The 23185-nt window shown below is 39.1% G+C and overlaps 1 protein-coding gene across 1 annotated transcript in view; it reads right to left on the minus strand.

Moving 5' to 3' along the window:
* The window catches only part of LOC128703103 (uncharacterized), a 209150-nt gene extending 187144 nt beyond the window's left edge, over positions 1–22006 (minus strand). Inside the window, exon 1 of the mRNA XM_070103530.1 lies at positions 21896–22006. The gene's annotated coding sequence lies outside the window, so the exon portion shown is untranslated. The remainder of the gene's footprint in view (positions 1–21895) is intronic.
* Between the last annotated feature and the right edge of the window lie 1179 nt (positions 22007–23185).

The following is a 23185-nucleotide window of genomic DNA, read 5'->3' on the forward strand; positions in this document are numbered from 1 at the left end:
CTCTTTCCCTATCAAATTCTTCCCTTGCGAATGCTCTCTGTTCCCTAGTTTGCTCAAGATTGATTTTTGCCAGCTCAAGTGCCAACGACGCTGATTCACCCTGAGACAACCCAGCTGCACTATACTGACCATTTTGATCCGTAGGTGTATCATCTTCCTCCTGCGAGAACATAGTAGTTTTTGCCCTAGCTCCCGTAGAGGGAGGAGTCTGATGTGCCATCTCTTCTTCTATAAGTTTGTCAGCAATCAGTAAACGCAGTTGCGCAGCTGTGAGAGTGCGTTTGTATTTAATGCGAATGGAACGAGCAATTTTCCAACAACGCTGTAGGGACAATTTAGGTAGGTTATGCAAAGTATATGCCGACACCAGACGTCTGACTCGTCTAGGTGGCATAAGTTATTCGCTATGCACAGTACGATTGCAGAATACCCCAACGTAACACGCTAATTTGCAGAACAAACTTAGCTATGCACAGTACGATTGCAGAATACGCATACAAGCAAAGCCGACTGCAAAATTCTCCACACCGAACAGGCTAGTAACAACTGACACGCAAAATTTGTAAAGCAATGGCAGACAGCTACACTGTTCTAGAAGATTGACCGTAGCGAAGCGAGCACACCGAACAAGCTAGTAGCGAGCTGTTGAATGATCACACAATAGCAAGGCTGACCATAACAAAACTGACAAAATTTGTAAAGCGTAGGCAAAGCTAATGCAATGCCAGACAGCAAGCTGCACAATGTTCCTGCTACGAGCTTCACCCTAAGCTCAACCGTTTCTCTAAGTCCAGCTCCAGCTCCTGGACAGGCCCCCATATTACAACCCAGGATTCCAAATGGCCTGTTATCCCGGGTGTAATGGGAGCAAAATAAACACAGCAGAAAAAGTTTAGACTTATATTATCCTTCACCAATTTAGAACAGCAATATGTACACTATGTACAGTGACAAGTATAGTGCACTTCACGGTAAGCAAGGCAGAAATAGAAGCCACAAGATAGACCGTGCTTCAACCAGCTCTAGAATGGGAATGACAAGGGCAGACAGGAGAGTGGTACCCGCATAACCTCTGCGATTGCCAAAACCATCTTCTTATTGGCTAGAACCTGGTCACTAGTTGAACGACGGGGCCCCATCATCAACTCTTAGCAACCTGGTTCGCTGGTTGGGGGAGATAGCCTGTAAATGAGGGTGTGTACATGCGCCGAATAAAGGTTACGTACTCTTTGCATGCCACAATAGACTTTGCTAAAGCCTTCGACAATTGGGCCATGATGTATATAATTTCCTAACAAATAGAACATAAAGAGTAATAGTAAATAGAGTAAAATCTGAGGCAGCTACAGTGAAAAGCTCTTCCCCAAGGCACAGCACTCGCTCCCACCCTATTCGTCATTCTATAATTGATATAGACAGAGGTGTAAGCCATTGCTTTCTGTCTTCCTTTGCAGATGACACTTGAATTGCCATGACAGTGTCCTCAGTTGAAGACACTGCAAGACTCCAAGCGGATATCAGTCAAATCTTCAAATGGTCCACTCAAAACAATATGAAGTTTAATAAAGAGAAATTTCAACTATCAGATTCGGAAAACTTTAGGAAATTAAAACTCTATCAGAATATACAACAAATTCTAACTACACAATAGAACGAAAAAGTAATGTGAAGGAACTGGGAGTGATAATTTCAGATGATCTCACCTTCAAATATCACAACAATGTATGTACCTAATCTGCTAGAAAAATGATAGGATGGATAATGAGAACCTTCAATACAAGGGACCCAAAACCCATGATCATTCTCTTCAAATCACTTGTTCTCTCTAGGCTGAAATACTGCTGTACACTGACCCCTTGAAGGCAGGCGAAATTGCTCACCAGGAGAGTGTACAGAGAACTTTCATGGCACTCTTAAATACGATAAAGCACCTAAATTACTGGGAACAGTTTAAGTCCCTTGATCTATATTCCTTGAAATGCAGGCGAGAAAGATACATGTTAATATACACTTGGAAAATTTTAGAGGGATTAGCACCAATCTTACACACGCAAGTAACTCCCTACGAAATCGAAAGACTAGAGAGGAGATGCAACACTTTCCCAATGCCTCTCAGCATACATAAGGGAGATTACCAATAGATCCTTGACTGTCTTTAAGAAGACGCTGAACAGGCACCTAAAGTCAGTACCTGATCAGTCGAGATGTTTTTCACATGTTTGTTCATGTACGGCTAGCAGTAACAGCCTGATTGATCAAACCCTGGACCACCACAAGGCCTGGTCTCAGACTGGGCCACATGTGTGTTGACCTGCCAAAACCTTCTCGTGGTATACTCCAAGTACAGGTAAGCAATGAACATGATTGTGAAGGGAGGGAACCTTGTGATATGTGGTATTTTGCCAAGGAGAGGAATTGGAAAAGAGTGTTTGTCCAGGGTAATTGATGTCAATTGCTGGCCAGACAAACTTTGTAAGGAAAATGTAGTGACATTCATAGACAACTGGGACCCCTTCGATGGCAGAGATTGGGTTCACTTATCTAGGTCTGGGGTGGGGGCACTGGCCAATGCAGTGGAAGGAACTGTGAAACTATAAATAGTGGTAGGGTTTTTGTGGGAAAGTAATGAAGTCTCAACGTAGTAATGTTGTGAGTTTTAGGGAAGCCAGTTATAGATAGAATGAGGTAGAGTTATTGGTGAATACTGGAGAGGCAGTGACACTAGACGACAAGCACAGTGATACGGATAGTGGCAGAACAAAAATTAGCCGGATGAGAAAAGCGAACTGAGGGTTTATGAATTTATATTATTCAAATAGTCTTAGTGCTTGAAATAAGATGGACGAGTCGATATCAGTTGCAAGTGCGGGTAATATTGATGTATTTTCCATAACTGAGACGTAGTTTAATATAAAATATAGGGATATGACTGCTGAAAGTCACTTTCAAGGTCTTAAATTGTTCCACGTAGATAGAAACATTGGAAATGGAGGTAAGGTGGCACTGTTTTCCGAGATCACTCGAACTGCTGCATAAAAACGGGTATAAAATCAGCAGTAACACATACAGAGTCTGTCTGGGTAGAATTTTCAGAGTGATATGAAAAATTAATTTTAGGCAATATCAGGAGACATCACAATATGCAGAACAACCACTGTGAAAAAACTGTGAAATTCAAAGTGCTTTCGTGATTTCTCACATTATCAAGCTACTGTAATAATAAAAAATCAATAGAAAAGCATATAAGCATGAGATTACACATCGTTATCAACTTAGAACACTTGAACTTTCATGATGATGCAGGCAGTTAGTCAAGTACCTGTCAAACACAGTTTATATTCTATACAAGCCTTAAGATTTTAATTTGTCTAATATATTTTAAATTCTTCCCAAATTTTATTAATTAACCTGAATCTAATTTGTATCATCCTGAAGCAATATTAATATTAATTTCAAAAATTTTTTATGATGCTTTGTTCTATTATACTTCTCTCAACGATGGATCTACTTCATAAAACTTTCTCGGCATTTTGAAATTCAATTGGATGGTTAAATATCTCTTACATGCAGTTAAAATAAATTGAAAAATCTTTTAAATGATGCACATACTTAATTGTAGAGAGGATGCAACGAAATAGAATGACTTCTAGTGTATAAATCTGTAGTGGAGGTAAGGCGGGGTACCGGTCAGCCTAGGAAAGGTTGGAGGGAGGGGGTAAAGGTTTTGTGTGCGAGAGGTTTGGACTTCCAGCAAGTTGAAACTGCAGCGAATTCAGAATCGTGCGTTGTGGTGGGTGCTTGGCGTGGCGTGGGATGACTTTGCTACAAGCGAGTCTCTCCACGTCCGGACTGGGACCCCGGCGCTGCATGTGTTCTGGAAAGAACTCAGTGACAGGCAGATAGACCGACTTAGAAACTCACAATGACACATAGACAATCTACCTTGATGAAACAATTAGACTGCCAGATAACACTCTAAACCTTCTCTAATCCCTATACAATCCTGCACTTCTCCCTTCTTTATACCTAACCTCTGTTACTATCCTCTAATCTCAACTTCTGTCGTGCCCTCTGCAGGGGCGGATCTTAAAAGACGAAATTGCACGGAGAAGCAGACAACAGCAAACTTGTGTATGACGCTCCGGCGACACCTGCAAGAGAGTCCTTTGCCACCTAAACCAAAATTGGTTCTCTCACTGCGTTAAACAGTCCTGCAGTCAGCAAGGCCAAACTGCCTTTCCTCCTACTATGCCAACCAACGCCATGCAGCTGCGTTTAGCCTTGGCTCTTTTTTTCTCGCCTTTCTCATATCCCTTCCTCTCCCCCAACTTATCTTCCTCTGTCCATATCTCCCATTCACCCACATGGGACTTACCTGGGAGTATACTACTAATACTACTGTCCATCTCCCTGATCCTTGAAATCAAATGCTCAGAATTTGACTTTGTTAAACCAAGATTCTGATAAGGTCATTGAGGTCTACTGGTGTGGGTAGTAAGAATTCCTTTCTACTGTCCTTATTCCTTATTACAGTCTTGTTCACTGTGCTCTTCATTTTCTGATTTGCTGCTGTCTTATTCTGACGGGTGACTTCTTTCTGGAGGTGTAGGTTCAGGAATATCAGCACTGTGTGATGCAATAAAAGAGGGAAGGTCTGGATAAGAAATATCAGGTGCATTTTTCCCAGTTCGGTGTTAGGAAGGATCCACCACCAGGCAGAAGTAACAATTGGTTGAGTGGTCAGTGGGTTCACACCATATTCTAGCAACATCAAACTTCATGGCTCTTTTTTCTCCTCTATACCATCCAATAAAAGAACAAAAGAATTAGTTTTTGTTACATACATTTCATTTAAAAAATGTTCTATTCAAGATTTTTACCCTTCGTATAACTAATGACTTTATATTTTTACCTTCCAATGTTTTCTTACAATGTTCACACACAACATGAGGCGCCCAGGTCTTGTCTTGGTCCACAACTGACATGCCAAAATATGCTTTGTAAGCTTCACACATTTATTTTAGATACTGTTACAGAGAACTTCTTTGCTGTTGTCTTAATTAATTGACCACATATGTAGCAGAATGAATCTGGAGAATGACTGCAGCCTCTTGATGCCATTTCACTTCTTCTGATGTGTCTTCTCAGGCAGCCAGAGCTGAACTGAATGCTGGTTTGTGAGTCCCTGTTTTTATATTTGCCAAGCAAAACCTTAGAATATAATAGTTTTACATTTACGTGTTCCAGAAGTGTCTTGACCACAAAAGCAAAGTTCTGGGATCAAAATTACCTTTTCAAATTTTGTTTAGTTATACAGAATTGGGAAATGATGCTTATTTCCCGGGAACACAAAAAAGTGAAATTTTGTTATATAGTGAATTATCTGTCTCAGTGCTGAAGCAACAATGTTGGCAGACGTAGAAGTGAGGACATGATTAGCAGGCATAGGTCAGTGATAGACACGATTAGGAAGAAGTGAGGGCACTCTGTAATATGTAGCACTTTGTCAACGAAAGGAATTAGAAATGAACAATACTGCAATTGGCCAGGAATGGAACCTGCAATATTTTAGCAGGTCTCCCAGTCAGCCCGCCTAAATTCCGAGAAGTCTTAATCCACTTGGCCATAAATGCTTCAAACATCAGGTGCTCAATACCACTGAACATGTTACTCCTGATGTTTGAAAGCATAGATGGCTAAGTGGACGATGGCTTCTCGTAATTTTGGCAGGCTTCCTGTGAGACGTGCCAAAATATTGGGCATTCAATTCCCAGCCAGTCGCGGTATATACAGTAGACCGTTGATTAACATGTAATCCTATAACACGTTTTCTCTATTACACTGTTGCAAAATTGCGACTAGGATGGTGCCACCTCTGGAAGAAATTTTGGAGCACCCCTAGCTGGAACGCGTGATTTTTTTCCCTCCATGTATTAGGCTCGTAGGCAACCTGCCTGTGAATCAGGCCAGTGTCTTTGCAGGAGAGGTCTAGTAAGTATACTTGGAATATACCTGGAGAAGGTTTCGGGGTCAACGCCCCCGCGGCCCGGTCTGAGACAAGTTTATTTAGTCACAGGTACAAATAAATACAATTATCATACATAGTATAAATTACCTAGGACATCCCCAAGAAAGTTAAGCAAAGTGGAATATTTCCAGTCTCAGATCTGTGTTTGGAAACCGATTTCTTATATTTTCATTACCATATCTTGTACCTGTAACCTAACCATGGTAGCCAAGAGGCATGTGAGTGATGCTAGCAGTAGCAAGAAAAAGGTTAAGTATTCAATTAATGGTGTTATAAAGAAAACTGAGATATTAAATAAGCTTAAAAAGTGAGGCATGTGAGATGGAGATGGTAAAAGCTTATAGACTTAATCAAGCATCAGTTTGTACAACAAAAAAGAATGAGGCAAATATATGGGCTTGTGTAATGAATAACCCAGGTTGTCAACTCTTGAAAAAAATGACGTACAGATCACGAAAGGTAAACTGAACAGAAAAATTATTGTTTGACTGAGCAAAAAGCAAAGAAAGGTGCACCACTTGATTTCATCATAATTAAAAGAGTGTGTGAAGACGAAAGCCTCAACATGAGTGTTTAGCACTGGTTGGTTCCACAAGTTCAAGTTACGTAATAAGTTACATAATATTCAATGTTCTGGTGCAAGTGCTTAAGCTGATCACACAGAGCAAGTAATTTCCCGGCATAATTACAGGTGTTTAATGCTAATAAGTGTTTATTGGAAGAAAGTGCCAACAAGAATTTACATCAGTCAGCAAGAGAAAAGTGCTCCAAGATACAAGGCAGTAAAAGATTGCTTCACCTTGCTCCTTTGCAGTAATGCATCAGGTGATTTCAAGTGTAAGCTCATGGTTATTTACCCCCCTAAGACCCTCCTCTCTTTGAAAGATGTGGATAAAACTACCTTATCAGTAATCTGGAGGTTAAAGCAGTCAGCGTGAATGAGAGAAGAATTATTTATTGACTATTCGTGAAGTCAGGTTTTCCTGCGTAGCAAGAACCTGGCTTTCAAGGTTCCTGAAGTCAGGTTTCCCTACGCAGCAAGAACCTTGCATTCAAGGTTCCTGAAGTCAGGTTTCCCTGCGCAGCAAGAACCTTGCATTCAAGGTTCCTGAAGTCAGGTTTCCCTGCGCAGCAAGAACCTTGCATTCAAGGTTCCTGAAGTCAGGTTTCCCTGCGTAGCAAGAACCTTGCATTCAAGGTTCCTGAAGTCAGGTTTCCCTGCGCAGCAAGAACCTTGCATTCAAGGTTCTCTTTACTCCTGACAATTTTTACACTCATCCTAAAGATTTATTAAATGTAAAGCCACATTAAAAACTTGTATATTTTTTTTACCTCTAAATACATCTTTAATACAGCCACTTTATTGAGGAGATATTATGTCATTTAAGTGTAACTACACACGAAAGGTGATGAAAAAACTGTTTGCATCAATGACCTCTGACTCTAACCTGGCATTACAAGACTATTGCAATACATTTAACATTGCAGATGCCATCAGCTATGCTAGAAATGCATCGGATGAAGTGCCACAATCAACATTAAATGGAGAAAGTTATGGCCAAGTGTAGTGAATTCTTTCTCTAATCTACTTTTGAGAGTCAGATGCAGGAAATAATTTAATTACAGGGGGATAACTTTGAAGATATGCAGAAAAACGATGTGAATGTGTTCTTAGATGATGGCGATCACAGAAATCCAGAAGAAATGTTGGCTGAGGTCAGAGCACAAATACCAGGGAAGCAGATAACAGTGGAAGATGAAGAACATAACAACATATACGTGAGCAGTTCCATGTTGCTGCTAAATTAGCAGACTTTTTTACCAAAATGTCTCTTGACAAATCTATAAGCACTGCTCTGAAATGGGGTCTAGAGTAGTTGATAATGGTTTAACTTCCTATATAAAGTACAGCCAGAGTCTCAACAATCCACTTCAGCTGAAAATCCCCAACCATCCACCTCAGCCCATTAAGGCCACAGTATCACTCTTCACTCTGTTCAGAATCGACAAACACCATCAACCACAGTGAATATTAATTAAATATTTTCTATTTATTTTAAATTGGAAATAAAAAAAAAAGTTGCTAGACATTTTCAGGGGGAAGAGGAATAAAAGGAACGTAACATTGTGTATCTCGTAAGTTCTCCAGGTTGTTTTACACTATCTCGTCTTACGCTCCTGTGATTATCTCTGCTAAAACATAATTTGCCACATTCCCCCATTTAAGATGTATTAAGCAGAAATCACCAAGCTATAAGACATTTCAGGCTGGGGTCGGAAGATTTTCCAGACAGTATTCAATTTTTTAATTGTTGGGAAGCTGCATCTGGTGGCTTGTATACAGTCACAATGACAAGGATTAGGTTTTCAATCTTTGCCAAAACTTCAGCTACATCATGTAAATAACATTAACACAGAAACACTTACCTCGTTGAACATTTGGTTAATCATAATAACATCAAACTCCTTCCTTCTTTGATAAAGGTCCTCTACCACGGGGACTTTATACAGCTCCTTAGCAAGATTTGGAAGCGTAGTCTCTAACATTTGGAAGATCCCACTGGGGTTCTTCCTCTCTTCGAAAACGTTCAAATTCTCTATCCTGAAGTATGGGACGTCGAGATGGATATCTTCAATGTTAGGATGTTTGGACGACTTGGGTTGGTTGGTCAACATCACTATCTGAAAATTTTAGTTGAGCTGAGTATCAGGGTAAAGCTGAGGGAATTTGAAGAAATCCACAGCAAAAACTGAACTAAATTCATCATTTGGGAATATTAAAAAAAAGATTTCTTATTTTTCATAAGCTATCTTTCAGTTTATTTACATCAATGTTTGCTACTCAAACAATATTTATTAACATATTCTCTCAGTTATACTCAGTTCATGTATCAGATTCTAATATTATTAGTCAAGAATTTATTTATGATAATTCTGAAATAAAAAATATGACAGATTTTATTACTTTGTGTCCACGGTCGGCCAGAGCCTCAGCGAGAGGCATGAAGACATTCTTGTGACTCTTGGAGGAGACTGGGAGGAGCATGAGGATCTTATAGGACCTCTCAGGTGGAGACAACTTCCCCATGATGCTTCCCACTAGCATCACCACCAGTATACACAGCGTCGTTGACTTCATCTGCAGACAACATGAATTACGGTTTTTAAAATATAATGCATTTATGCTTTGTGTGTTAAACGCCGAATCAGTCAAGCAGGAAAAGTTAAAAATGTATTAATTACTTCGTTGATAATAAGAGTTACGTAAATATCAACGGAGAGCAAGTTGATTCAACTCAGGAGTGAGAGACTAAGATAAAGAAAAACCTATAATTAAGATATTTCATGCAAAAATGACGTAAAATCTGAGTGGGGATCTGTAACAAGTGGCGTATCATAGGGATCAGTTTTAGGGCCATTGTTGTTTATAATATATATCAATGACATTGACGAGGGAATTACTAGTGATATGAGCGAATTCGCTGATGACGCGAAGATAGCTAGGGTAATAGATTAAGACGTAAACATCACGGAACTACAGATGTATTTAGACAGACTCAATTGGAGGTCAGAAAAGTTGCAGATGCAGTTCAATGTTTATAAATGCAAAGTTCTAAAGCTTGGGAATATTCATAACGCTAGAGGTTATCAGTTAGATAATGTAGAACTTACCTCTACAGAATGCGAAAAGGACTTGGGGGTTATAGTAAGCAGCAACCTTAAACCAAGACAGCAATACTTAAGTGTACGTAATAAGGCAAAGAGATTACTGGGATTTATATCAAGAAGTTTAAGCAACAGAAGTCCAGCGGTTATATTACAGCCTTATATACCATTAGCACTGCCTCATCTAGGTTACTCAGCTCACTTCTGGTCTCCATATTAAAGAATGGATATAAATTCGTTAGAAAACATTCAGCGTAGAAGGTCAAAATTAATGCATAGCATTAGAAATCTTCCGATTGAATCCCCTTAAATTAGATTCACATGTAAGACGAAGAATGAGACTGCTTCAGACTGTGGTGATCTGTACTTAGTTCAGTGGTCAGTGGTGATCTGTATTTAGCTTTGCCAAGACATGACTAGTGAGTTCTCCGTTCTTAGCTATCTGAGGTTTTCATGATGGCTTCCCTCGACTATGAGCAGCTACATCACATCACCAGCTTAAGGCAAAATTAATGGAAGCAAGAAGAGAAATTCAACGACTGAAGGGTATGAGTAAGAATTATCTCCAGAATCAGGTCGCCGATGAACGGACCAACGAATCAATGCTACTCAGAACTGAAGGGACGAAGGTAAAGATGAAGAAGATCTACGAGACTGCTGTGTGAAACAACTCTTTCCCATTATCAAACGAATGTGAATATACCATCCATAATCTTTCTACCACGGACAATTGTAACGACACAGTGAAGCCACCCAGTGAAGACATCCCTGCGAAGACCATCTCTACTAAGTCAGTCGAGAACATCATGCACAATGCCAGTCGAGGTAAGAACATTGTTTTAGGGACAGTCAGATTAAGTTTATGAATTGGACTTTTTGTCTTAGAGATAGGAAGAGGAGGCAGAGGGTGTGTTTTCGTTGGGCTGGGGTGAAGGATAATGTTAGCCATCTGGACGACATCATGAGAAGTAATGGGAGCAACCCTATTATCTGTCTCACTGATTGTCTCAACGATGATGGCAGACATAAGAGTGAGGATCTGATTAGTAGTTATAGGTCTGTTGTCCAGGGCAACTGGTGTCAATTGCTGGCTGGATAAACACTGAGGGAAAATTCAGAAGCATTCATTGACAATTGGGACCTCTTCTATGGAAGAAATGACATGTATGTCAAGAATGGGGTTCTCCAGGCTGAGGGACCGACCACCTGAAAACTTCGTCTTTAAGAGTAATGGACTGAGTACATTGTCTTCACATCTCTTCTGCTTCTACCAACTTTTCTGTACTCGACTGAAGAAGCGTATTGCGTAGGTGAAACGCTTCGATATAAAGATACCTAACTGTTGCATATGTCTTACCTAACAACCTGTCGGTATTTTATACCATTTAAATATTTGCAGGTGTAGTGTCTGACATGTGGAAGATGGCCAGTGTAATTCTTATTTCTAAACCAATGGACAAGTCGTTACCGTCAAATTACCGCCCAATAAGCCTGACCTCAGTTGTAGGCAAATTACTAGAATCAATTATAGCTAATGATATTAGAAACCATATTGATAAGCATAATTTGATACTCAGCATAGAATCAAGAGGGGCCGTTCCTGCCTAACTAATTCACTAACTTTCTTCAGCAAACTTTTGAGGCTGTTGATTATGATAAAGACTTCGATATTGTTTATTTGGGTTATGGTAAGGCTTTTGATAGAGTTCCGCACCAGAGACTGTTAGAGAAAGTGGCAGCTCATGGCATTGGGGAAAAGTGCTGGCATGGATTGAGTCTCATGGTTCACGAACAGAAAGCAGAAAGTGTGCATAAATGGGGTTAAATCTGGGAGGGGATCTGTAACAAGTGGCGTTCCACAGGGATCAGTTTTAGGCCCGTTGTTGTTTACAATGTATTTAAATGATCTTGGATTTACTAGTGACATGAGCAAAGTCGCTGAGGACACGAAGATAGATAGGATAATCGATTCATACATAGATGTCAAGGAACTTCAGAATTTATCAGCTTAATAATGTAAAAATTAGCCATAAAGAATGCGAAAATGTCTTTCGGGTTATGGTGAGCAGCAACCTTAAACGAAGACAGCAGTGCCTAAGCGTACGTAATAAGACAAATTGATTAAAAAGTCCCGTAGCTCGATTGCTAGCGCACTCAGCTCACACACGGAGTTTGAATCTCCTCTGGTACTGCAGGAAAACATTAGGGACGCTTTTGCATAAGACACCTGCTGTACCTGTTCATCCATCAGTAAAATGAGTATCTGGGTGTTAGTGGACTGGTGTAGGTCGCATCCTGGGACAAAACTGACCTAATTTTTCAGAAATGTTCAGCATAACAAGGGGCTTTCTATATAGTAGTATGTCATTGATGTCAGTTATGGTCTGTATACCTTGTACATGTACTGGTAGTAAATAAAGATATTATTATAAAGTGCAAGCAACAGAAGTCCAGCGGATATATTACAGTTTTTTAAATCATTAATATGGCATCATCTAGATTGCACAGCTCAGTTCGGGTCTTCATATTACAGAATGGATATAATGAATGAAAAACGATGAATGACAAACTTAATGCATTGCCTTAGAAAGCTTCCGTATGAAGAAAAATTAGAGACCCTTAAATTACATTCACTTGTAAGACGAGGAATGAGGGTGACATGATCGAAGTGTACAAGTGGAAGATGGGTATTGATAAAGAGGATATAAATAAGATCTTGAGGATGTCTCTCCAAGAGAAAACCTGTAATACTGGATTCTAATTAGACAAGCTTAGATTTTGAAAGGATACAAAAAAAAGTATTGATTTTGTAATATGGTAATTGATGAGTGGAACAGATTGCCTAGTAGGGTTATTGAAACTAAAACCTCGGGTTGTTTCAAATTTAAGTTGGATATATACATGAGTGAGAAGAGTTGGATTTGAGTGGGACTTGCCTGTGAATAATTAGAATTATCAAAGCTTATTGATTGGATTGTGTTGAAAACTGGGTTGGGCAAATATTGTTATTGGGATGGATTGTGAAGGTCCTGCCTAGTATGGGCCAACAGGCCTGCTTCAGTGTTCCTCCTTTCTTATCTTATTATCACGTATCTGTAAATATCCGATTCCATTACAAACTTACAATTAAAGTGGGAAAAATACCCTTTTGATAGAATTGTGTAGTAGGCTGACAAAAATAATTATATCTTTCCTCTCTGGAAAAAGATGACAGAATATATTAAATAATGATTCCAAAGAGACATATAAATTGCTTGATAGACAAATTTTCATTCAGTAGAGTGAGTTATTAGATCATGTCTGCAATATGGTTAAGCTACATAATTTCTGTGAAGTGAATTAACTAATGATGATAATGGTCAGAAACTTCTCACTTCTATCAAATTCGGGTTCACTCAATTATCGGGTACGAAAGAAGACAATATAAACAGACAAGTTCTCTCAGGTATGGAGATGAAAACTTGATTTATTGATTCTGTTTAGCAAACTTAGGTAAACTGTGTTCTATGTACCCTCATTGGTTATATTATTCTAGACAGCAGATTACAATGTTAAAAATGAAAGTTAACTACTTTCAACAAGCATTCAAATCTTGCAAGTTTATCTTATATAGTTTTGTAAAGTCTGCTAACATTCGGTTATGTAATAGTGAAGTGTGTCCTTGGAAATAAATGGTATGAAATACCGACACAATGGAAAAATAAACACATAATCAGTATGAAGTGATTATATGCTTTCTCTTGTGTGCAGTCCAAGCACTACAAATCTGTGGTTATGAGTTCTTTGGGGAAGGATGCTCTCTAATTGAACAAGTATTTTCTAAACTTGACTATTCTCGTCACTTCATCAGAGACTGCAGACGACGGTCATTAAACATCTTTAACATACCCAGAGAAGACAATGCTGAGAAGAGATACATAGTTCTCCCCACCAATTCCATTTCCAAGTCTCTACCTCCACATCGACCACCATCAAGGACATTACCAGTAATAGACAGGTAAAGCTTAAATCCTCTGCATGGGTATACAGAATCCCTTGTAATGTCTGCACCAAATAATACGTAGACTAAACTTCCAGAGATCCCTAGAACACCAGTACTCAGGCAGATCGGATGATTTAAGGGTACTGAGAATGAAAATTATTATTTTTTCGATTTCATTTATATTTTTACTTTGATATAAGCAACATTTAAAACCTACACACTGTGTTTGTAGTGAATTTTTGCTTTAAAAGATACATAAAAAAATAAATGGGGCCCTATTTTACAGGGCATAAAATTCTCACTCCTTTACAAGGTTGGTAAGATGTACAATGTTCTAGTTGACATCAGATAAAAGATAAAAGGATAGACAGTCTTTATTTCAAAAGTGTTTGAGCAGAATGACAACAGATTGCATAATAAAAAATGTTGAACGTGTTCCTTCATTAAAGGACTTTTTTGAGAGGACAAAACCAATAAAAGCAAAATTTTGCAAAATCCCTCTTGAAGCTGAACAGAACAATCATGCCTCAATAACGTGTGCAAAAATCATGACACTCCTATAAATACTTCTCGCAAAAAAAAAAAAATGAAATAATATCAATAGCTTATTCCTGAGTTATACATATATTATGTTTCTGTAAAACTCTACGGTCATGGCGCGCCATATTTCAGCATGATGCACACATCCACTCATGCTGACAGCCCACAGGCGACTTAACTGCAATCACTCTGCGCTCTTGAATTTAGTTCTCAGAGAAGTTCCCATGTAGAGTATTTAGAAACAAACAATTATATAAATCATAATTTTTGGAGTAAAAATATAAAAAAATTGCTAATTACAATCATGTCCTCTTGATGACAGCAAGAAGAAAAAAAATGACATTTTTGGTGAAACATAGAAATATCATAGAAACAATCTGATTGCATCAACCTGTTGCCAAAACTATGCACTATTTTTCGGTAAGAATTTTTTTTCCATAATTTTTCAATTCTTCTTTTTTATCCCTCCTAGTTCATTTGCGGTACAGAAAGCCTGTAGGTTACCTGGAGGTTACCTGGAGGTTATTCTGGGGATCAACGCCCCCGCGGCCCGGTCCATGACCAGGCCTCCCGATGGATCACGGCCTGATCAACTAGGCTGTTACTGCTGGCCGCACGCAGTCCAACGTATGAGCAACAGCCTGGCTGATCCAGCACTGACTTTAGGTGTCTGTCCAGCTCTCTCTTGAAGGCAACCAGGGGTTTATTGGCAATTCCCCTAAAGCTTAATGGGAGGATGTTGAACAGTCTTGGGCCCCAGACACTTATGGTGTACCAATGGCGCCCCTACTTTTAATTGGGGGCATTTTACATCGCCTGTCCAGTCTTTTGCTTTCATAGGGAGTGATTTCTGTGTGCAGATTTGGGACCATTCCTTCCAGGATTTTCCAAGCGTAGATTATGATATATCTCTCCCTCCTGCATTCCAACGAGTACAAGTCAAGTGCTTCCAAGCGTTCCCAGTAGTTAAGGTGCTTGACAGAACTTATACGTGCAGTAAAGGATCTCTGTACACTCTCTAGATCTGCGATTTCATCTGCTTTGAATGGAGATGTTAATGTACAGCAGTATTCCAGCCTAGAGAGAGAACAAGTGATTTGAAAAGGATCATCATTGGCTTGGCATCTCTCGTTTTGAACGTTCTCATTATCCATCCTATCACTTTCTTTGCACATGCATTCGTGGCACTGTTGTGATCCTTGAAAGTGAGATCCTCAGACATTACTACTCCCAGGTCCCTTACATTATTTTTCCGCTCTACTGTATGGCCAGAGTCTGTAGTATACTCTGTTCTAGTTATTATCTCCTCCAGTTTTCCATAACGGAGTAGTTGTTTGTCCTCATTGAGCATCATATTGTTTACCGTTAACCACGTCCTAAGCAGATGACAGCCTCATGTAGATCCTAGTATCATCCACAAAGGATGATACAGTGCTGTGATGTATATCTCTGTCCATGTCTGATATGAGGATGAGGAATAAGATGGGGGCGAGTACTGTGCCTTGTGGAACAGAGCTCTTCACTATGGCAGCCTCCGATTTAACTCTGTTGACCACTACTCTTTGTGTTCGATTTGTTAGGAAGTTGAAGATCCATCTCCCCACTTTCCCAGTTATTCCTTTAGCACGTATTTTATGGGCTATTACGCCATGATCGCATTTGTCAAAAGCTTTTGCAAAGTCTGTGCATATTACATCTGCATTCTGATTTTCTTCCAGTGCATCCAAGGCCATGTCATAGTGATCCAGTAGTTGTGAGAGGCAGGAGCGACCTGCCTTGAACCCATGTTGCCCTGGATTGTACAGATTTTGGGAATCCAAGTGATTAGCAATCCTGCTTCTTAGCACTCTTTCAAAGATTTTTATGATGTGGGACGTCAGAGCTATTGGTCTATAATTCTCAGCTAATGCTTTGCTGCCACCTTTATGGAGTTGGGCTATATCCGTTGTTTTAAGTGACTGGAATTTCACCCATGTTGATCCTTTCAAGGCACTGGTTTGGATCCATGTCATTTAAGATATCTTCCCAACGTTTCGTTTAGGACATGGTTTACCTGGTCCCAGTTGATGTTCTTGTTGTTGAAGTTGTATTTTGTGAAGACACCTTCACAGGTACATGCATTCTGCTGATCAGGACCCCTATGCATGTACAACTGGTCTTCGATTAGGTTGCGATCGGAATTAGTTGTTTTTGATATTCTTATGTCTCTTATCAGGTCCTCATTATTTGTGAAGATAAGGTCAAGTGTGTTTTCTAGTCTTGTTGGTTCCACTGTCTGCTGGCTTAATTTTCGCAAAGGCTTAGTAGCTCATGTGTGTGTGACTTTTCGTCTGCGCTACCTCCGGGGATTGTTTCAGCTATAACATTATTTGCTACATTCTTCCATTTTGTATGCCTTTGGTTAAAATCACCAAGCAGTAAGATGTTTGGGGATGGAGCTGGAAGGCTTTCCAGACAGTTTATCAATTTTCAGTATTCCTTGAACTGTTGGGGGGTTGCATCTGGTGGCTTATATACAACCACAATGACTAAGTTTTGGTTCTCGATCTTTATTGATAGAACTTCAACTACCTCTTTTGTGGTGTTCAGCAACTCCATGCAGATGAGGGACTCTTTGACATACAGGCCAACCCCCCCTTGTTGCCTGTTCATTCTGTCGCATCTAAAAAGGTTGTAACCACTTTTCCATATTTCACTGTCAAAGTGATCTTTTGTGTGAGTCTCTGTAAAGGCTGCAAACATTGCATTAGACTCCTTTAGCAGTCCACTGATAAAAGGTATTTTGTTGTTGGTGGATGGCTTAAGGCCCTGTATATTAGCAAATATGAACGAGGTTGTATTCTGTGTTTGTTGGGGGAATTTTGTTATTGGCATCAGTAGTTGTAATTCTGGTGGGCCATGGGTGGCCACTGGCTGCTCCTCCAGTCCAACAAGGCTCCAAGGTGGTGGATTATTTTTGTTATTTCCTTCCATTTTTCCGTTTCCTGCCACTAAAAAATCGCCTGGAGTTGGGTTGTCGTAGCTACTACTGTTTGTCTTGTGGGGTCTGTGCCTCCTGGTCCCTTTCAGACGGTATGCAGGGCAGTCAATGTTGTAACACTGCTTCTCGAAGACTGAGGAGTGACACATTTTTGGGTGAAATAAAGTACAGGAAGAAGAATGACACACTCCTTTAGACAAGAGGTCGTTACATTTTTTGGGATGCTCAAAGTTGCATGTCCCATTTTTTCCTGATATTCCATGCTTACAGATGCCCTAAGCATAATATTTGCATAAATTCACCTTTGGTTGAGAATTGTTGGGAGGTGTGTTGTCAATTTCTGCAGGTTCTGGGACTACACTATAATCCTCAGTATCCAAGCCAGGGCCACCCCGTCCTGGATTCCATCTACTTTCCTCAGTAGAGGAAGAAGTAGGAGACTCCTCTCCAACATCTGTACTGTGGGCCACGGTCTTGGGCAATGATGGTTGTATATTTACGGTTTTAGTGGTGGTTGTGGTAGGGTCCCTAGTAGAGTCTGGGCTGACAGTAAGGCTGGGGGCTGGGTCTGAGTCAGCACTGGGGCTGGGGGCTGAGCCTGGGCCAGCACCAGCACTGTGGGTATTAGTGCTATGACTGGGGGATGGGTCTGGTTTAGCACTATGTGGGTGACTAGATAGTTTCGAGTCATCTGTTGTGGTATGGACATTCTGCATTTTTTGATACACTATCTCTTGCTCCCATGTTTTATATATTTTTGGTAGACTATCCAAGAGGTCATCTTTGTTTTCTTGATTATTTTTATCATTTATTACTCTCCTTAGTACCTTTCTGATACCTGCCCAAAGTTCTACATCTTTATTGCACAACCAGAAGCACCTTGCTAGTTCGAGGTCATTTTTTGAGGCTGTATTTAGTCTAGTAAAAGAGATATGGTGTTTGGAAGAGCATAGATTGCATGTGATTCTGGATTTCCCTCCAAGGATTTTTTTACATGTCCCACAGATATGCTGTGCTGACATCCTGTCTGTATCCTACTACACTCTGTATGCCACGGAAGAAAATTGATTTCCACTTTACCTTTCTATTGCTGGTGCCAGTAATATGCAAGAGGTATTTATACGAACCAAGTTTGCAGTATGCGGGTGGTGATGTAGGGTGGGTGGTGGGTGTAGGGTGGGGGGTTGTGTAGGGTGGGTGGTGATGTAGGGTGGGTGGTGGGTGTAGGGTGGGTGTGTGGGCAAGATTTACCCACACTGCCACACTTCACTATTATTTTTATTATTATTATTATTATTATTATTTAATTTTCTTTTATGTAGTGCTGTACACTGTTTATCTCAAGGATATACACTGTATTCTTTCAAAATACACTTTTCACTGCGCTATACTGGGATCATTGTTTTATTATTCACACAGCAGCTAGGCCTACGCTAACTTTCCCCTACACTTCTATGGAAAAGTTTATTTCCTGTTTAGTAGAGGTAACAGTAGTATGATCAATTTATGTATGCTGTGATTCCCTGCACCTCAATGCTACCACCACTCGTTTTATCTCTTATGGCTATAGTAATTACTCATCCGTTATTAACACTTCACTGGACCTCTGGCAATAGTTCACTAGTGCCAGTCGCTTGTAAGATATTCCCACATCTACACTATATATTGTACGCTATACTGGGGGATAATTAAGATTACTCTTATCTACAATTTAGTTCACTATGTCACTGCACATATATATCCTTGTCACTCACTATATTACTTATAGATAGTTCAATATCTGTTTATTTCCACTTGTGTCGACATCCGGCAATAATTCACTAGTGCTGGTCAGGTATATTCCCACAGTAACCGTTCCTCCACCGGCACTCTCCATGTGACACTGTAATCCATATTTTCCTATTTTGTGTTCACCGATATTCCTTTTTTGTTTGTTCAAAGGAGTATATGCACTTTATGGTTGCACACGCTTATTTCCCGCATTCTGTTCCCTCTGCTACTATCAAGACGCAGTTTTTGACGGAGCACAACCGTGTGCGACTGTGTTCAACACCGAAATTCATACAATCATTTAACCCCTTGACTGTCGCATCCCCAAATCGTGAGGTGTATCCTGGTGCCGCAAAATTTCAGAAAAAAAATATTATTTTATGAAATGATAGAGAATCTTTTCCCCATTGTAATGACACCAAAAGAATGAAATTTGATGGAAAACTGATGGAATTATACTCTCGCAAAGTTAGCGACCTCGGCAATATTTACTAATCAGCAATTTCGCCAACTCTGAGTTGTATTTTCAGCTAATTCCATTGTTCCAGTCGACTAAACTGATAGCTATTTCTTTAGAACTCCCTTTTTTTCTATGGACTGAGTACAAGAAACTGCCCATTTACTGATTTCAACTACTCAATAAAGTGGTCCGAAATTTGCAATTTGGCCAATTTCACGAAAATTAAAAAATATGACAATTTCAAAATAGGGTTCAGAATGAACAATGCAGACATTCCAGGCTCTAAAATAACATTTTCTTTGTTCATCAGTCACGTCTCCAGCCCCTCTGATATTGTTTTTACTTTCTATTTTGAATTTTTATTCAAACAAAAAATAGAATATTTACTGTTATGCAGACTACTGCAATATTGTAATAATTGTATAAATAATGTCAACCAATTCATGACTATATATTAGAATGGCTAGTTGGACATTTATTGGAAAATGACATTATTTGTTTACTTTCGAACATGGGCAAAAATCAAACATTTTCCCTACTTTGAGCTCCATTTCAAGGTTCTTTTCGTAGTAAAATCAATCAAAATCACCTCTATTTCTATAATATGTTTTCCATTCTATTAAATGAGACCAAGAAAACGAGAATACAACCATAAATACTATACGAAAATAGACCACGAATTCGGCAATTTAATTAAAAAAAATTGTCGGAGTTTTTTTTTTTTCTCATTATGCACTGCGTGCTGCAGGATTTTTCTTATATGGTGCACACTGACCCCACAGACCCATTCGTAAGACGTAAAACGTAAGACGTAGACGTAAGACGTATATATACGATCGAAGTTGTCAAAGAGTTAATCAACTACAGAAATGCAAGACTAATCGCCAGAGAAGAAAACAATACCGTAGAATTGTGGAATCATCACTTATCTGTATATCCAACAACTTCAACCAAAACAACGGCTTCTATAACAAAGCTGAACCTCTTGCCAAGAAATTACTTCATCGTTATCTCACATAACCACATACGCACCAGCCAGTCCCGTGCAGGTTCTTATCTACAACCACCTTAGTACACATATTAGTCTCTGACCCAAGTAATACTCCTGGTAGCGTCGGCAAAGCTTATTAAAACTCCTTGTTTGTTGATATAATTTATAAATGCTTCCTGACATGTTCTTCTAACATTTGTAACTGTTATTCATATAAACATTTCTTGTAATATATTGCATGCCAGTTAAAATATTAGATTCACTTGACGAAAAATTTTTTTTTTAATTTAATACAGTACTTGCTGCATGACTAACTTCTCGACTTAATGTCTCTCAATGCTACATAAAACACCTTTTTGAAGTTGTAGTTTTTAATACAGTATGGAAAATTAAATAGAACTAGACTTAGTTCAGTCTCCAGGCGACCAGAGAAAGGTGTTTCCAGTAACCATAAAAACAAGATCCTGTATCTCAGTGCACGCATTGGACACAGAAGAGTGTGCTGATTAAATATCTAATGCAGTCACAGATGAAAACAACTAAGACTGTTTGGGTCGGTTCACGATCCTGGAAGATTATCCCGGTATCTCATAACTTTAGGCCTATCCATCTTACTGTGATTAATATGGGAAAATATGCCAGCATATTTATAAGTACTTATGTTTTCAGATTATTAGCTTGCAGGCTGATCGGATGAAAATTAAACAATTTGGGCATTCACACAACCAAAAAATTTGGGAAATCACACAAATTCAAGGTAGGCTTCACAAGCGTTTAAGATTTGAAGATGATCAGAAGAGGCATTCTCTAGTTATTGCAAGGAAGCAATTTGTTTAATAAAACTGTTAAATTCAAATTTACTCAAAACAATATCAATACGATACTTTCACTGATAAACAAAAGGGCTAAAAGTTTGAAGTCGACCAAAAGAAACATTCGTTAGTTATCACAAGGAATGAGGCAATTCAAATTACGTCCTTCATCATCATGTCATAATATTAAATTGTGTTCATCCTAATATACTTTCTTTCTCTCTTGTTAAATAATGCAAATTACAGTTGTATGAAGGAAGGGAAGAGAGACGCTTAGGTACTGGGTGTAGTGAAGCTCAACAACTCACCGTCTCACACTGTGAATAATAATAATCTTTATTTACTACAAGTACATGTACAAGGTATACAGTCCTAGCTGACAACAATGACATACTACTACATAGAAAGCCACTTGTTATGCTGAGCATCTCGGGCAAATTAGGTCAGTGTCCCAGGATGCGACCCACACCAGTCGACTAACACCCAGGTACCCATTTTACTGATGGGGAACATAGACAACAGGTGGAAAGAAACACGCCCAATGTTTCTACTTTGGCTGGGAATCGAACCCAGGCCCTCGCCGTGTGAAGCAAGAGCGTTAACCACTAGGCCACCAGAGCCCCAGAGACATTTAGGTACTGGGTGTAGTGAAGCTCAACAACTCACCGTCTCACACAGTGAAGGTATCTTGATGTGGTCGCGGCCCAACACACAACACTGCTCCCTGGCTGCTCTTGATGTGGTCGCGGCCCAACACACAACACTGCTCCCTGGCTGCTCTTGTAGCCTTGAACGCAGATGCCAAGCATCATACTTGAATTATATTTTAAATTAAAAACTCTTCCCAAATGTTTTTTCCCAAAAGTTTACTTAATATAAAGGTATGAATATAAATCTTTCTGTTGCTTTATATGCTTTAGAGCAATAAATCCATTAAGTAATGTGTATAAAATATGGAGATCAGCCTCATTATCATAAAAAAATTGAATTATCTGCTTTCTTTGATTCTTCCCATTGATAAGCTAACATATTTTAAGAGCAACTCTCCTAGTTACTTTCACTTAAAATAAACACTCTAAGAAACACAATATAAACATACAAGAACAGATCAAACATTATCTAATGAACCAATTACATAATGTTTGATCTAATGAAACAATTAAATGTAGTTTTTATTGTAGTTTTAAATTAATCATTATTTTCCTTGAGAGGAAGATGTAAATCTTCTGGAAAAAAAAGATATTCAGTGATATAACATTGTCGCAGCATAACGAATATATTAATTAATTGCCATCATTTATTTACTAATTAAAAAAATGAAAGTGGATGGCAGTGATAACGAAACAAGAGTGAAGCAACCATACCACTGGTGGGGTTAGAACCCGCATTCAGAGAGTTATAAAACTCCAGACCGACGGTCTGGAATTTCATAACTCTCTGACCGCGGGTTTTAACCCCACCCGTGATATAGTTTGTTTGGAATCGAGTCATTATGATTTCGTGAGTAAAAGAAAGAAGAGTGTACTCACAGGACACAAAAAAACGTAAGTTTATTCAGGTATAGGTTCACAGAATTACAGCTACATAATTATCATACATAGCAGCATATGTACAGGTTACCTTGGATAACCATAGTGGAAATCAGTCACTTCGTCGACTTATTTCCACTTGGGTCGTTCGTGATACCTTTAGTGATATTACTACTGAGATAACTGAATGGGATGCAGATACTGAGGTAAAACTGAATGAAAAATAAAATGTAATTGGGAAAACGAAGAAACTTCTATTAGAATTGGGAGGCTTGTGAGTACAATCACTATTACAACGGAAACACTCTTCGTGAATGTGGTAGACACAAGTGATTGTTTCAGACGAAAATCAGTACAGAAGAAAAAGTCTGTATCAGAACAAAATCAGATGCATAGCCAGACAGACAAAAATAAATGACCCAAGACC

The sequence above is a fragment of the Cherax quadricarinatus genome, chromosome 85 (genome assembly GCF_038502225.1).
Source record: "Cherax quadricarinatus isolate ZL_2023a chromosome 85, ASM3850222v1, whole genome shotgun sequence".
In the NCBI taxonomy this organism is placed as follows: domain Eukaryota; kingdom Metazoa; phylum Arthropoda; class Malacostraca; order Decapoda; family Parastacidae; genus Cherax; species Cherax quadricarinatus.